Consider the following 17,200-nt stretch of genomic DNA (forward strand, 5'->3'; position numbering starts at 1 on the left):
AGCAGCCAAACCAGGCCATGCAGTTTTTGAGGAGCCCAGAAGGGGGAAACTGAGGCAGAGGCGCTGCCATGAGGGGGCACTCTAGAGGTTGTGTTATCCTGTTGCAGTGGCCAAGTTGAGAGCTGAGCCCAGGTCTCCTGAGTCCCAGTCCAGAGCCTTAACCACAAGGCTCTCCATGGATGCAAAAATAACCTTTCATCAGTATTGCTTCTAAAGCACCAACTCCAGGGGCTGAGCAATCGTGAGGCATGGAGTGGCAAAAAATGCCCCCGCCCGACCAGTGTGACAAAGCAAGTCTTGGAACGTGGAGTGATCTGTGGAATGAGGGCTAGCGAAAGGTGGGTGGCTCATTGTCCGTGTGAAAAGATCCGAGCTATGCGTTTCGGCTGGAGCTTTCGCTCTTCAGAATGTGCCATAAACATTAACTAATGAATCTTCCCAGCTTCTTGCATGAGACATGCATTATCCCCAAGGTACTGGGGGGATCAGCTGAGAGGTTTTCACTTACCCAAGGGCTGCACAACAGGTGTCAAACCCTGCTTGGCTCATTCACATTGAATAGTCCCATTGCAGTCAATGCAGTTACATGAAGGATACATTTGGCCCATTCTGTCTGCCTAAAATTACCCATCTATTTGGACTGTAAATTCTTTGGGGGCAGAGGCTGTGTTTTATGTTTGTACACGGCCCAGGATCTTGATCCTGAGTGGGGCCCTTGGGCTCTACAGCAATAGAAATGCTGATTATAGCATAAATTAGTAAGAAAGAGTTCTTCTTCGCACCCTGCCCTGAAATGGGGGTGTGCTGTTGCTGTGCATTTTAAAATGCCAGCAGTGTTCCGCCCCAGAGGTGGATGCACATCAGCAGCGGGTTATGGGGTGCATATACCATAGCAGAGTTTTCAGAGTACTTTCTGAGAGCCGTCAGGACGAAAGGTGCCATCTAAATGAAAGACATTTGTCGTTCTATAGCTGTGGTGCAAATGCTGCAGCTTCAGATAGTGCTGGGTCCGAATTTGGAGCCATTCCTGTGAAAAACTGTAATATCTTTTTGTAAGATTGTTCATCTAGTTCCTACTGGCTGTTCTGCTATTTCGTGTGCTCAGTTCCTGCTAGATGGAGTGGCCGAATTGTCTTTTGCTATGCAGGAGATATACTTGCTGTACTGTCACTCCACAAATGTTAGTACAAGTTAAGTAAATAAGAAGCCTTTTCCTTCTAACCCCATTATATGTACAGTAACGCCTCACTTAAAGTCGTCCCGGTTAACATTGTTTCATTGTTATGTTGCTTATCAATTAGGGAACATGCTCATTTAAAGTTGTGCAATGCTTCCTTTAACCGCGAAACGGCCGCTCGGGATCTCCCCCTCCCTCCCAGGTTTGAGAGCCTGGGCGGGAGGGGGAGACCCCGAGCCGCCGTGGCGTGCAAAACAGCTGATTCGCGCGCCTCTGCTCCCCCTCCCTCCCAGGCTTGAGAGCCTGGGAGGGAAGGAAAGTAGCGGCGCGCGAATCAGCTGTTTCGCGCGCTGTGGCAGCAGCAGCGGAGGTGAGCTAGGGCGGCCGGGGCACATTTTTAGGGGCGGCATTCTGGTGCCGGCCATGCTGCCCCTAAAAATGTGCCGCCCCAAGACTCAGCTGCTCCCCGAGACTCTTGCTTGCTGTGTGTGTGGGAGGAACAGGGGGGCTGTCAGGGTGTCCCCCTCCCCCCTGCTCTTGCACCTCGCTTACCCCATCTTCCATAGAGCGCGGGGACACAAGACAGGGCTCAGGACGGAGAGAGCTTGCTGGCAGCAGCTGAGGTCTCAGCAAGCTGATCTAATTAACAAGGCAGTGTACTTAAAGGGGAAATGCACATCTCTGTCTGCAATGCTGTTTCCCCTCCCTCCATTCCTGCTGCCTTGTGGAGTGTGAGAGTTAACCCTTGAGGGCTCGGCCAATTGCTAGTTCATCATTTAGCAGTAAGGCATTCCCTGGGAAATATCCCACCTTCTGACTCCTTCACCTTAACTAAGCTTCACAATCATCATCACTGTGTACCAGTATTAAATTGTTTGTTTAAAACTTATAATCTGTGTGTGTGTGTGTGTATATACACACACACAATGTCTTTTGTCTGGTGGAAAAAAAATTCCCTGGAACCTAACTCCCTCATTTACATTAATTCTTATGGGGAAATTGGATTCACTTAACATCGTTTCGCTTAAAGTCGCATTTTTCAGGAACATAACTACAACGTTAAGTGAGGAGGTACTGTATTTTTCTACATCATGTACAACTGGTAGCCATAAGTGTGTGTTACACTCAGTGATCACTCAACTGGGACCTGATCCTGCACATTTAAATCCATGCTCTGGGCCCCAATTCAGCGAAGCACTTAAGCATGTGGTTAAGTGCCCTTGACTTCAGTTGGAATTATGCATGTGTTTAAAATTAAGCATGTGCTTTGCTGAATGGGGATGGGGTTACTCATGTGCTTAGAGTTAAACACAGCTTAAGTGCTTTGCTGAGGCTGTGGAACTCATTGCCACAAGATTTCACCGCAGTGAAGAGTTTGGTGGACTTTAATAAATGGTTGGTCATTAATATTGGTAATAATGATATTCAGAGTTACAGTATGAATTAGAAAACAAACAACCCATAGTTTGAAAGGGAGATAAACTCTCATCCTTCAACAAATAAGAATACCTACATCTTATATAGTGCTTTTCATTAGTAGATCTCAAAACACTGCATGAAGGAGGTCAGTATCAATATCCCCATTTTTCAGCTGGGGAAACTGAGGCACAGAACATGGACATGATTTGCCCAAGGTCACCCAGCAGCTCAGTGACAGAAGAGGGAATAGAACAAAGTGCTATATCCATTAGACAACACTTTCTTTCCGCTCAATGCAGCCTAAAAACTCAGAACACAAATAAAAAAACTCAGCATTTAATATATATATATTTTTTAAATCTTTTGCGTTCCAGCCAATCTGATGATTGGGGGAGCTGATTCCTGGCTTTGAAGTGCATGGGGGTGGCAATACGGTAAGTGTCACTAATTCTGGGGCCTTATATCAGACTTAAGTAGGGCCTGATGCTTGTGCTGGTCCCCTGCACATGGGTGCATCTTCCCCCAAGGGACCAAGCGCGGCAGAATCTGACCCTTAAATTGTATGGAGCAAAGTGCTTGTTGAATGTGGTTAAAAACCAGCCAACCATACATTTCAAATAGAGGGAGCATCATATTGAAAGCTGAGATTTCCAGCCGAAGGGGTTTGGATCCCAACACTTAGGCAGCTTATCAAACCTCAGCCTGAAAGTGCAACATGAAATGAAAGAGGCTTGTTCTTAAGAACCAAATGAGTTTGCTGTGAGCTGAATTTACAAAATGCGCCAACACTTCTATACATCCCAGGAAAGCAATTCACTCAGGAAACGGTGGGGGCACCAAAATCCGAACTATTCTTGGGGGCTTTCTGGTCACAACACCTCCCCGTTACTCTGTGCCAGGCTCTGACTGTCCAGAGACAGTAATTGCGCCTGTGCCGTCTAGCTACACACAGTGCTAATGAAAAGTCCTGACTAGCTGCGGATTGGCACGGAAGGACTATAGTATACACCACAGCCACAATAAATAAATGAAATAGGGACTAGTTATTAGTGTAGGGCACTGGGGGTCAGGGCTTGTGGTTTTACTCCTGTTTTAGCCACTGACATGGTCTGGTTGCAACATGGGGCAGCATGGCCTAGTGTATAAAGCACTGATTGGGGACTCAGATGAGTTGGGTACAATTCCTGCTCTGCCACTGGCTTGCTGGGTGACCCTGGGCAAGTCACATCCCTTCTTTGTGTCTCAGTTTCCCCATCCGTGAAATAGGGCTAAGGACACTGACCTCCTTTGTAAAGTGCTTGGAGATCTACTGATAAGAGCTAGGTATTCCGATTAGAAGCTGGAATTTTCAAAGTGAAAAGTGAGGTGCCTAACTCACCTTGAAAGTCAGAGTTGGGTGTCTAACTCCTTTAGGCCCCTCTGAAAGTCCCAGCTAGAGTTTTCAGTGTGGCGTGTACCTTACCTATGTTCCCTAACGTAGCCAAGCCTTTAGAGAACACAGTATTAGTCACAGCTACCCTACACAACCCTGTTGCAACCAGGATAACTGGTGTAACTAGATCACCTGGCTCAGTGGAGGTGCAAAGAGAGATGGCTGGCCTGGGTCTGGGAGACAGAAACTTTTGCCGTGGCCGTCTTGAGTTTGGGAGAGTCCCAGTGAGAGAAAACAAAGGAGCTTTCCCAGAACAGAGCGCCAGGCCTGGGCTCCGTGAGGGCGCCAGGCAGGGCAAGGTGCTAAGGACTGTGGAAGTGCAACATTTTCCATATCCAGGCTGGAACTGGGGTTCTCCTGGCCCTGAACAGGAGCTCTCCCTAACAAGGACTCGGGGAGGGGTTACTCAGCTTTAACGCAGATGGTCTTGGAGACATGAGCGAGGCATCCTTCATGCGTCTGAGTGTGTCCCAGTGTGGCACGTAGCATAAACTCCCCCTCCCTGGGATCTATCCGGCCTTTCCAAGCACCCAGCGAGCATGTGGCTACAGCCTGGGAAACTTTCTTTAATTTGTATCCACAAGGGACCTTTGAAGACTCTACCAGCTGTTTGCCCTGCCATGACAGTGCGCTACCACCTGAGTGGGCCAGCTGCAGCAGTGCCGGGAAAGGGAAGGCAAAGCCAATGGAAGCAGAAGGTAAAAGCAGCACAAAGGGAAGACAGGAATGTGATAAAAGGGGCTGCGTTTGGGACTCACACACAGTTCGTTTTGAAGGGGGAACGGCACCACATGCCTCTCTTGTGTGTAACATATGCAAAATGGCTTCCAGTGGAAGATTTTCAGTCATGTGGGGAGGAAGGGGGAAATTGACTCATTAGGGTGACCAGATATCCTGATTTTATAGGGACAGTCCCGATATTTGGGGCTTTGTTTTATATAGGCCCCTATTACCCCCCACCCCTAGCCTGATTTTTCACACTTGCTGTCTGGTCACCCTATGTCTCATCGAGGCGTACATGATCAGCAGGAGGGAAGATAAAGCTAGTAAAATACAATGGAGCAGAGTCTGATTTGTGTGGTAGTTTGACTGAAGCAAGGAAGTGGCCAGCAGGATTAAAGTGGACCCTTTATTTCTGAAAACACAACTCACTGTTTTCCTTTGCTCCAGTTCCCTCTTCTGACTCCTTCCCTGTGCTCCCCCTAGTGCTCACAAGTATGTACTGCAGTTGCTCACTTGGATTCTGATCCGCTAACCTTGGATGCATCTGGTTTTTCTATAGCGCTCTCAGGCTGGAGATACCTCAGAGGGCTTCACGCTCACAGTTCCAGGCAGAGAAACTAGTGGCTACACAGCAATGGAAGCGAAGCAGCCGTGTTTGTGTTAGGCAAAAAGGACAAGGAATCCACTGCCCTGTAAAACGGAGTGGGACAAAATGGACATCAGCCTAGGGACTGCTCTCTGGTTGCACTGTATTTCAGTGGTAGAGCTGTAGGAAGGTACAAAATGAAGGCGGCGTTAGGCAGTCAGGTACACAGAATATCTACTGTATAACCTGAAACATAACCACATGGAAATTAAAACAACCGAATAATGGAGCTATATACAAAACATCCAACCTACTATGAAATGTATGGAATTCCCAGTGACACCTCAGCTATAGTGGGTCCCCTTGGGATATTCACGGTGATCTTTAGGAAGTGAGCGGGTAAGTGGTGATGCCGATAGGCCTGGAAAGACAGACAGAGACTGATGCTGTATTCCTGACTCAGGCAAACCTCTTGGGGCCACAAGATTGGGGACCTTTGTCTTCACTTACTGTCTTTTTCCCCCCTCTCAAAAATAATGAAATGCAGAAAATGACATTAATGAGCCATTACGACTGCAGATTTCAACACGCAGCTGTCAGCAAACGCTCAGGTTCTCACATGGGTGCTGGCTCGGCCGTGTAGCATAGATGAAGTGTTTTCTATCAGTGGTTAGGCTGTTAGAAGCTGCCTTAGGAACCTGAAGTAACCCCCTCCATCCTAGCTCCCTCCCCTTCCTGAAAAGAGACCATACCCACTTCTCTAGCTCTGCCCAGACACTCTGACAGGGCCCCCAGCCCCTACCTCTCTGCCAGGTGTCCTCGCTTCACCTCAGCTGGTGTCAGTTGGCAAAGCTGCCTTGAGGATCCGGGCTTGCGTGTCTGTGGAGCACCGCTTGGGATGATGCTGAAGCGCTCCATAGGGAGGGAATGACCATGGCTGTCACCCTCTGGGGAGCTGGGCTAAAGAAATGACACAAACAGAAGGGAAGGGATTCCATACAACTGGATTGGTTTTGTCATTGTCATGTCCATCATGAGCAGGGGAGAGCAAAGAGGGGACAGAGACCAGGAAAAAGGAGCCAGCGCCATTCCTCTCCCCACTGTCTCCAGGAACCTCCCTACATTCCACACCGATTTGGGCTCCCCTCACTTTAGCTGCTGAATGATAATTATTTACATCAGAAGTAGACAATCAGGAGGTGGTTGAATGAGCTCTTCTTACAGGATAAGTCTCCCACCTCTTTCTGAATGAATCATGTGTGTCTGTCCCTTTATTTGGGTCTTTGTCACGTGTCCTGTGTTTGGGCCATGGCAGGTTGGGGGATGGCCAGAGGGATCATGGCATGAGCTGGGATCTGCACTAGAGAGGGGAGATGTACTTAGATTGTAAACTCTTTGGGGGCAGAAACCATCTCTCTGTTATGTGTCTGTACAGCACCTAGCATGGTGGGGCCCTGATCCTTGATTGGGATACTGCAGTACAAAAAGACTATACTCATCGACAAGGCAATAAAGAATGAGAGGAAGAGGGTTCTGCTTTGAAAGGAAGGCAGGAAGAGAAGAAGGAAAAGGGGAAAGTACAAAGAGAAAGGAGGAAGGGAACAGTATGGGGATGCAGATGTAGCAAATTGAAGAGTGATTGTGAGGGAAAAAGAAGGGAATATTAAAATGGAAAAATAAGAAAAAAGGAAGGAAAAAGAAGGGCCAGAAAAGACCCATCTGGCCTGAATTTCTACTGGTGAGCGTTATTTATTCCACCTTTTTATTTTATTGTATTTCCCCAGTAGGGACCCGCTTCTCCATAAATTTGGGAGAAAGGGGCGGGATGGCTGGCCCCAGCTGCCGCAGTGAAGATTTACTGTAGCTCTGATTGCTTTGTGCACTCTCTGTGGGATGGGTCTTTATAAAAAATTACCTGCCGTTAGTGGCAGGTAATTTTTGTGTGTGGAAATTTCAATCCCAGCTTTGGAAATAATTAAAACCAGAGGCCAAATAATCCTTGTCTTTTGTTAGCCCCTTCTGTCTGAGAAGCACAGAGTACACAGAGCCTGGCCTGTTGAAATCAGTGGGCCCTGAATCCAGTGGGCCTAGAATCAGGGCTGCAAGGCTAGATTGTGTCGTTTAGCCATAACCCTCCATTGGGGGTGGGTGCCGTGGAGACGCACTGCAGATGGGAGCATTTGGTGAAATGCCTCCTGAAGCTCTCTGGTTGCGCTGTTCAGTCTGAGACACCCCTGCAAGGAAAAGACACCTTTCCCCATCCCACCTAGCCGGGCACCTCCATTAGTTGGCACATAGAGCAATGGCACCATAGGTCTGCGTACTACTTGCTGCTCCCGCCCCCTTCCTGGTAAATTGCTTCCGGGGGAGTGTCTCCTTGATGCTTAGGGACTGCAGGTCTGTCCAGCCGCTACATGGGCCACGTGAGACCTGCCACGCTTTTGCTTCCACTGCAAGGCCACTCTTCTTCCTTACATCTAGGCACTGGGAGTTCTGACCGATCAAAGATTGCAGGACTTGGCCCCTTGGGGATTTAAAATGGGCAACAGAACTAGGGGAGTGGTTGGTGCCTGTCTGGATGCTCCTCTAGCCACCAGAATGTCACTTCTCATCCAGGCAGCAGGACTGGAGGTTCCTTTGCTGAGCATTGCAGTAGCTGGGTGATTACTAGCATTGCCAACTAGCAGCTCTGCATCCTGTGGCTGAACACAGTAACTGGAGCTGCTTCGGTTGCCACCTGCTTTCATATGATTGGCTTAGAGGTTTGCTTATTTGTCTCTTTCCTCCTGTCAGTCATGACACAATGTTGCCAATTGATATTTGGTACATCTTCTTAAAGCCCCAGCTCCTGGAGTCATGGGGTTATGTTAGACTCTCCTGTTCATTCAAAAGTGTGTTTCCAGCCCTTATGGTTGCAGAGAAAAGCTTGAAAACATGACCCCTAAAAGATCAAATACTAGAGGGCAAATAAAAAAGACCCTAAAATGTATTTTTAAAATCTCATGATTTTAACCAGTTTTGTGATTTTTGTGGCGGGAGGGGGCATGGTTTCTGATACTTGTGGTTGGTGATGCTGCTGACAGTGCTCATGTGGATGTCAGGAGAATGTGAAAGATAGCACTAAACACTATCACATAACATAGGACAATACAAGTGATCTAGAAACAACAGTGGGGTCAACAGGATCTATGCGACTTTTTAAAATAATCATAGTAATAACTAACACTTCCAGAGCCCCTTTTGTCCCTAAATCCCAAATAACTTTACAGACGTTTACAAACTAGGTACTGTACATACAAAGAAATCTCACTACCTGTGATTGAAATGCTGCCACCTCTTAGGTGGGACATAGCAGCTGATTGTTAATTACTGCGAGTATTTAGCATTGTTTTTATATATTTAATTAGACCAGATGGGTTTCAAGCAGTCCGAGCCGCAGTGCAGGCGATAGCGTGCACAAGGAATGAATGGAAGGTGGGCAATGAAGGCAAACCATCACTGAGGTAGAAGGAACTTAGAGTATCATTCACTAATGCCTGAACATGCCCAGAGAGGTGTGGAATCTGCAAGAGTACAGGACTTCATCAGACTTGGTATAGAAACTCCCTACTTTAATAGTAAATCAGGGGCCTATGCCTCCTCCCTCCTTGGGCATCAGTAGAGAATGCTATTTGATTTATGGCCTGTGACCACTGCAAGGAAATCAAGACAGTGCTTTTCTGCAAAAGCACTGTATGAGATAGGAAGCAAAAAAAGTTTATAATTGAAAACAACAATAATAACAATTATAGCAGCTCCTAGAGGCCGCAAGAGAGAGGGGCTGTGACCAGCTGGAATGATTCCCGAGAGATTCCCAGGAACAATAAAAAGTGGGGAGGACAGAGGATGTCCCATGGAGCAGAGGTTTCCTCAACTGATGTTTGAAGCCCCTGGCACTGTGCTTTCCTTGTGCTTTCCAGTGTTCCCTTGCGCTCCCCCATCTGTTGAGTCCACCTGTTGTCTGTCATCTTATGCTGTAAGCTGTATGGAGCAGCGACCATCTCTGCACAGTGTCTAGCACAACGGAGCTGGCTTCTGGGTGCTATCGTAATGCTTCTTTTAGTGTACCTCTTGCACTAGTTATGCAGGTTAAGCCTGGACAGAGGTTGTGAAATGATATTGCTGGACTCTTCTTGTTTGAGTTTGACTGTGTGTGCTTGGTAGTTAATGAACGACCATTTTTAACTGCAAATTTCTGGCCTTGGGTTTATTCGGCCAGGCCCCTTGGGATATCTCACAGGGTGCAAACAGCCCAATATGTTATCTCAAAACCTATTGTTCCATCCAGTCCAGAGGGTCCAAGGCTGGTTATAGATCTCCTTAGCGAGGACACACCAAGGAATCTGCTTTGGCTGAATCAAACACAGACTAAATTATCTGGATATAGTGGTAAGAAAGGCCAGACTTGAGCTGGTAACTAGGAATGAATGGGTGTGTCATATACCACTGGAAAGGACACTTCCCCCCTCTAGATTTGCATAAAGGACTTGAATTTGGGCAATGATCTCTGGAACTAGAATACTAACTTTGAAGAGCTGGACTTTATTACCGCCTAGACAGGTCCTTCCATGTGATCATTTGCAAAGTATATTGCCCTGCATCTTCATTACTTATGATCTTAATGTCACAAAAATGTTGCTAGGTGAATATAATCGTACGAATAATCATGCAGTTAATTTCTGAGCATCTCGGGGCTCTTGGCAAATCTTATTTAAGCCTCATAGTGCTCATCAGAGGCATTTGGTGGTCAGCGGGTGTATTCAGAGGCGATGTCATTCTGGGTTTTATATACTGTACCTTTAGACGTAGAAGAAACTGCCCAGTTGTGAGGCAGCTGCCATGTTGTTTGAGATAGATGTAGCATGTTACAGAAGGAGCCACTTTGCTCTTTCTCCTTCCTGGAGACTTTATAGTTACTCATTCTTGGTTGCTTTCCTTAACTTGAAACAGAAGTCATCTAGATTGAGAAATCCATAATGTGCTCTTGGGGTATGGGGAAGAAAACCAGCCGAGACTTACCCAGGTTTATGGCTAGGGGAAGCCCAAGGTCAGACAGCATGGCAGTGGCCAAATTGGGAATAATACCCAGAAATCTCGACTACCTAACCACTGGACTATGCTGCCTCCTCATGCTCACATAACCGTTCGGCTGGAACAATATGGGAGTGATGTTGATAAAATTCATTCCCCTTGACAAATCCAGTTGGTCTGGATGGATATGGAGAGGGGAATTTGTCTCTCCTGAATGCTAGGTGCTCCTTGGTCTATCTTTGTTAATGAAACAACTTGCTGTACGGTGCCAAAGTTCCTCTCGGCTATGGTAAGTCTCGTAAGGGCAAGGGCAGTCTGTGCCTGCCGTTCTTGCAGAGCACCTGGCTCTCAGCTGAGCTCGGGGAAATGACGCAGCAAGGGAGAATGCTAGAGTGTGTAGAAGGGCTTAGGCTGCAGACAGCAGAATGCTTTCTGGAGCCAGGGCTCAGGCATATCACAGTGCTGTGGTGGTGGAGGCCGAGAGGAGTTACGTGCCTCGCTCTCGGCATGGCAAAGCATTGCCCGGCAGAGTTCCCGTGGAGCATTCAGGCAGGTTCATCCAGACAGGCTCTTCCTGCAACCAGGCTAATCAATAAGCTCTGCGAGCGACTTTATGACTTCTTCACAGAGAAAATGGCCTCTGTTAGAGCTGGTCTCCTGGGGTGAGCAGGGAGCGACAGAGCAAGAGGGTGTAAATGCACCTCCTCTTCTGGTTGGGTTGGACAATATTGCCTGTGTGATATCCAGAGGAGCTTAGGGAAGGATCCCACTGATGAGGCCTGGCTCTATCTTGACATGGGGAGCCAACAATTTGGCATTATTCTATTGGCTGGGTTCTAGTATCCGTGTCTTTTGCAGCAGGGAGGGTGTTGGGGCAGCTGAGAGATTCTGAGGTTTCCCGTTAAGTGCTTCAGAGCAATTGGGGCCCTGAACAGCTAGTGCCCAGCCTCAAACCTCCCTGTCTAGGGGAATGGCAGAAATATCTGCATCTAACGGGCTTTTCCAACATATTCCAATCCATTTTGGGCTGCTGAGCAGAAAGCCCATTGGCCTAGGTGATGGATGGTCTTAGAGGGATAAATCTGTGGAAAGCTGTCGGCTCTCTGTCAGCTGCTTTCGATAACACTGATCACAAGCGGCTGCTGACTCCACGCCACGTACTGGCTGGGGTATATGGAATGCTCTGGAATGGTTCCATGCTCCTTATTGTGTAGTGGTCAGTCAGTTTAATTGGCTAAGGGTCACCTGCTTTGAGCACGTAGGTGAGGGAGCCATGCATGTCGAGTCCGACCCAATGGGGGCTTTCTTGTCACCATTGTTGTGAGGTTTGAATCCACTTTGATCTAATAAGATGTCCGTCATCTGCGGCAGCCCAATGAACCCCAGATCTGTACCACTGTCTTACGGTCACAGCAATCCCACCATGGCTGTGGCTTGGGTTCCGGGAAAAACCACAGAATGGGTGTGGATTGAGACTCATCACAGCTGAGATGGAAATGGGGAAACCTCCTGAGGCCCTCAGTGTTTGGGGACGGGCCAGCCTATTGGTGGGGTTGGCGGGTTGCAAGGCTGCACAGTTTTGGAAGGAAGCATGAGCTGGACACAGCAGACTGTGCTCTGGTGCTGTCTTGTAATTTGGAGAACATCACCAGCTGCGCTGCTCGTTTCTAGACGCAGGCATGTGGAGGGCCTCGAGAGACCTCAGCATGGGGATCTGTGCCTGGGCGCCTTCTAGGCGAGACTCCTGCACTGGGGTGTTTAGGTGGCTGCAATGGATATCTGTTCATAGGGCCAAATTCAGAAGGAGTAAGGCCTGCTCAGATTTACACCTGTGTAAATCCATTGATTCCAGTGCAGTTATCTGGATTTACACCCATTGCTATGGCTGGATCCCAAGACGTCACTGGCACGATGCGCATTACTCCAGCAAGGGTCCGGTCCTCGGATTCTCAGCTGGTGTACTGTACCGTGGGCAGAGGTAGGGAGGAGGGTGCAGTGACATATTACACTCCTCTGAACATAGACCTTAGTGCCGCCACGTTCTGCAATCTGATGACCTGATTTCCCTGCAAGAGCTAGCAATGCCCGAGCCTTGCACTCTGCACTAGTGGCTCAGCCTGGCTTGGAGTTAGGATGACCAGACAGCAAGTGTGAAAAATCAGGATGGGGGTGGGGGATAATAGGAGCCTATATTAGAAAAAGACCCAAAAATTAGGACTGTCGCTATAAAATTGGGACATCTGGTCACCCTACTCAGAGTGCACCCCAGGTTTGACTCTCGCTGTTCAAAGCCTTTAATAATATGGAGCCAGCATGGCTATCCCCCTCTGTTGCCCAAGTGAGCCATATACGCTGGATCAGCAGGGGCCGGACTGAGCAGCGAAAGTTGCTGGAGTGCGGTAAGGGGAAGGAGATCTCTGACAGTTCTCCCTGATTGTGCCGTTCGATCATAGGGTTAGTGCCCTCTCCCAGTGAGCCATGGAGCCAGTCCCCAAATCTGGAGGTATCCCCAGGGATCTGCCTCCATCCTGGCTCTGTGCTCCTACAGCCCCCATCTCAACTACGTGTTGGCATGGTTCCAAAGGAGCTGTGCCACTGCGGGCTGGCCAGCGGTTTCCCTGGATTGACACCTATTCAATGGGGATTGCTGCTGTGGAGGGGTTCCTCAAACAGGTACTGCAAGCCCGCAGAGATGGTGCTCGCCTCGTCCAGGTGAGCTCTGTCTGACTGCTCACAGCACTGGCAGGTCCACCCTTGCCACCAGTGGAAGAATCGTCCTCCCTGAAGGCTATGTGGACATGGGAGGAAGGAGTGGGGTAGCTCACAACAGCTGCTTGCCACAAGGGGCATTACAGGGAGCGGCAGGATGGTCTCATGGGCCAAGCCTTGGGTTGGGCTTCATGAGCTCTGGGTTCAATTCTTGGCCATGCCTCAGGGCGTCTTCAGGGCAGATCACTCCATTTCTCTGTGCCCTGTCTGTGAAATGGTTCAGCTGTTGGCGGCAGGGACTGTCTCCCCATGTGTACGCACAGCATCTAGCAGAACGGGGCCCTGATCTGGGCTGGTCACTATAATAACACGCCTTGCTTGTACCGCTCCGGCAGGAACCGTGCAGGCCCTTGTTACCATGCTCACCAGAGGAAAGAGCCGTCTTGTATATCGTAATGGTTTCCCGACAGCTCCTGATTGAAGCATGCCCAATTTAGTTCTTGCCATAAGTAACTTTTTACATATCCCCGGGGAATAATTTAACTTATGAATCTTTCCTAACTCTGCAATCTCAATTAAAAGTCAATGGTTTTTGCTCCTCCTCTGGAGATCCGCCACGAATGAAATGCTTCAGCAGGCCACATCAATCCCCGCTCTTTATGCTGTCGGTGGCTCAGAATGCACAGCAGCTTGGCCATTCGGAGCCTGACTTCCCCAGTGCACTGAGGCTGTCTTGGGCTGCTCTCGTGGGGCAAGGCTGCCCTAAAGCCAACGGATCTGGCCTCTGGAGGATCCACCTGTGCCGGGGAATCCTCCAACGGCTAGCGGCTCTTATGTCACCACATTCCTTTCAGGCACCAGCACAAGGAACGTGGCCAGAGGAAAGATCTAGCCGTTCTTTGGCTGCTGGAACAACTGCTGGAGGCCATTGGTAGCTGGGGTAGACAACAGCTTTCAGGCTGCTCTAACTTAAGTCAGGGAGCAGCTGGGCACTCAGCAGGTTCATTGTCAGGGAAGCAGAAGTGTGCTGTATCGCACCGGCTACCTTCCCAGCTGCACTTGTGCTGAGTGCTCTCGTCTGGAGAATCTGGGCCTAGCTCAGAGAGGCCAGTGTTTTATCTTTCCAGTGTATTCATAGGCACTGCTGGGAGGAGGCTGGCAAAGCGCTTGGGGTGAGCCATAAAGTCGAGGCTCTGCCTCTCCATGGCTATGAAAGATCCTGTGGTACCATGACACAGGGATGGGGGCGATCGGGCCATTTTCCTGCCCAAATCCATATATTTGCTTAGTGCAATGTCTCTCTCTCTCTCGAAAGCCTAGTGAGGTGCATCTCCCGGGCCACTGGTGCCTTTGATGAGTGTTTAAAATGCAGTCAGCCAGTAGCAGATTTCACAGCGTGATATGAGCCCATAGCAGAATTTCATCACTAGTGGCAAAAAGAGTATGAAAGGATCTTGTACTGCCCCATCCTACCAACACATTGGAGCACCTGAGCAATCAGGTGGCTTTTGCACTGTGCCCGACAGGTCAGATTTGGGCTCTTTTGGACCCAGAAGGGGGAGGGCATTCCAAAGGCAACCCACTTCACAGAAAATGCCCTGTCAGCCGCCCCTTAGCGCCTAAAGACTCCAGCTTGAGAGCCCTGTTGATCACCAGTGCTACAGCAGAGCACGGGCTAAGGGGGATCTCTCTGGCCATTGAGGGGTTTCTAGATCACATACCACACCATTAGCTCCACCCAGGAGCCTTCAGTCAGCCAGTGCAGATCTCTCAGATACGAAAGAGCAGAGCCACTTACGTTCTCCTACTAGTGGCCACAGATGGGTCAGCACCAGGTCACGATCAACAGCCTCTGTGGCAGTTGGTAAACCTAACAGTAACAGCAAAGACACCTGATCTTCATCCGTCTCTAGGAGGAGACCATCCGTTCATACCACCCCACCAATACAGTCTCCAAGCCATTTCCAGGCCTACAGATTAGCACAAGCTCCAGGAAATGAGAGGCATGGAGGGGCCCTGAGAATGTTCTCCCCATGGCATTCTCCAGTCTCACCCTGAAACAGATGATTTGAGAGTGGGTGATCCCGCCTGGATAGTCAGCATGAAGGGGATGGCTTCTTCAGAGCAGTCCTCCTTAAGCAAGGCATGGGTGACCACCAGCCTCTTCTCCACTGGCCTTCACCTGGCAGAGGGGACATGGGTCCCCAGCACAGCTGTGGCGCACAGTTCCAGGAGCATGGCTGGCTGGAACTTGAGCAGGGAAGACAGTGTCTGGCCCTGCCTCCATGGACACAGACCATTGGGTCTGAATCTGTGAGGCTTGCTCAGCAAAGCGACATGAAATTGCCTCACAACTGGAAGACCTAAGTCAGCTGCAGAGTGAAAGCAGCTCGTTGTGCCTGGGCACCTCATTCCACTCCCTGGAACAGGCCTGCAGAGGCAGTGGGAAAGGCCAAGAGCTGCTTATTGGCCTCCCACACAGCCGTGGGAACTGAGGGTAAAAGAAAGGGTCTTTCTGACACAATTGCACCTCTGCTGTTGACCCTCCAGCTGGCTTCCCTGCTGCTTCTGCTGTGTCAGCTCATCCATCAGCTGAGGCGACCTGTGAGGCCAACACTGGGGAAGAGGATATCCAGGAGCCCTTCACTGATGTTATAAAGTCTTGCCAGCCCCTCAAGGTAGTGTTGGGTCAGAGAGACAATATTCCTCCCTCCCAGCCATTGGGAAACATCCAGGAAACAACCTACAATGTGGGACGATCAAACTAGGTCCCTCGCCCCACCAGGAAAGGGGACCCCAAGTTGCAGGAGGACCATGCAGGCTGAATCTCCAGCTGCCTTGCCTCTAATCCCATCCCCACTCACTGGATCAACAGCGTGGCCAAGTGCCCGCAATGAGCCTCAGACAGTCCCCTTGTAACTGGTATGGTAGCCATGAAATCTGGAACTGTCTCGGGAGAACCACCGTCCACAGGACGCTGACGTTTCCAGCATTGCCCTAGTGAGGAATGTCCTCAGCTCACACAGTGAGGTGCTCTGCCTGCTGACAGCCAGTCCTGTCTGGATGCTGCCCTGGGGATGTGCTGTGTTCATGACCACTTTGGGGTGCATTTCAGGCTGAGTGGAAATAACACAGCCCCCCCACCCCTTCACTGAGCCCCCCTTCGGCTCGTACTGCATTGAATACCCAGTGGGAGACAGCAGCACCAGTCGTGTACTGCAACCACACATGCAAAATCCAGCGTCTCGTCCTTCATGAATTAACCCCCGTGGTCCCCGGGCCAGTATCCCCTGATACCCTGTTCTTCTGGAGAGACCTGTGACCCAAGCCAATAGAACTTGTCATTTTCATCCCGGTCTTCTGCATACACCTTTCTTGCCTGGTCTCGCCCTGTTCACAACTGCAGGGACTGAGGAGTCCCAGCCCCCAGCCTCTTGGGTCTCCCCAGTACATGGCAGCATTGTTTTACCCTTTTGGCCAGCCTCCAGTGGAGATAATTGCCACCGCTCATCATCTGGATAAGGACCTCCAGGATGGCTACCCAAACCATCCATCCCCTCCCCCAACAGACAAATAACACCCTAGCAATCACCAACTCGTACCTCCCCCAGACAGCTGCAGACCCCCCATAGGATACCTCACCCAGTACAGTTAGAGCAGGAAGGGACAGATTTGCACCATCCTTCTTATGGTGGTGCTGGTGGTGGGGGTAACAGTTTCCTGCCAGGGTAAAAATGGGGTGTTTCCAACCCAGCCTCCCCCCACCCATTGCTGCAGCTGAAGACCTTATTCTTTGCTGACTAACCCCACTTTGCCCCTGTGTGGCGTGGCTTATGCACAAAGGCAGCTGGATCCCGCCCCCCGAACTAGCTGCATTGGGGTGATCAACGTCCACCCTACACTCCTGCAGCTGGCTATGTGGTTTGGGGCCTGCCTCTATGGGCAGTGCCAGCGAGAATGTTCTCCATGCAGTTGCAGGCCCAGTTGCAGAGTAACCACTGAGATATCTCAAACCACGGGCCCAGTTATCCATTTCCTGAATACAACGGCACGCTTTGCTTGTGCCACCCAGGAGCGGAGTCGA

At 49.7% G+C, this 17,200-nt stretch overlaps 1 protein-coding gene across 3 annotated transcripts in view; it reads left to right on the forward strand.

Moving 5' to 3' along the window:
* CXXC5 (CXXC finger protein 5) overlaps window positions 1-17,200 on the forward strand; it is a 132,709-nt gene that overhangs the window by 8,466 nt on the left and 107,043 nt on the right. For 2 of the 3 annotated variants that reach the window (XM_034779038.1, XM_034779037.1), the window contains exon 3: window positions 4,613-4,726. The exons of the other annotated variant lie outside the window; for it this stretch is intronic. The gene's annotated coding sequence lies outside the window, so the exon portion shown is untranslated. The remainder of the gene's footprint in view (window positions 1-4,612; window positions 4,727-17,200) is intronic. 3 annotated transcript variants of the gene reach the window in all.

The sequence above is a fragment of the Trachemys scripta genome, chromosome 8 (genome assembly GCF_013100865.1).
Source record: "Trachemys scripta elegans isolate TJP31775 chromosome 8, CAS_Tse_1.0, whole genome shotgun sequence".
NCBI classification, from domain to species: domain Eukaryota; kingdom Metazoa; phylum Chordata; order Testudines; family Emydidae; genus Trachemys; species Trachemys scripta.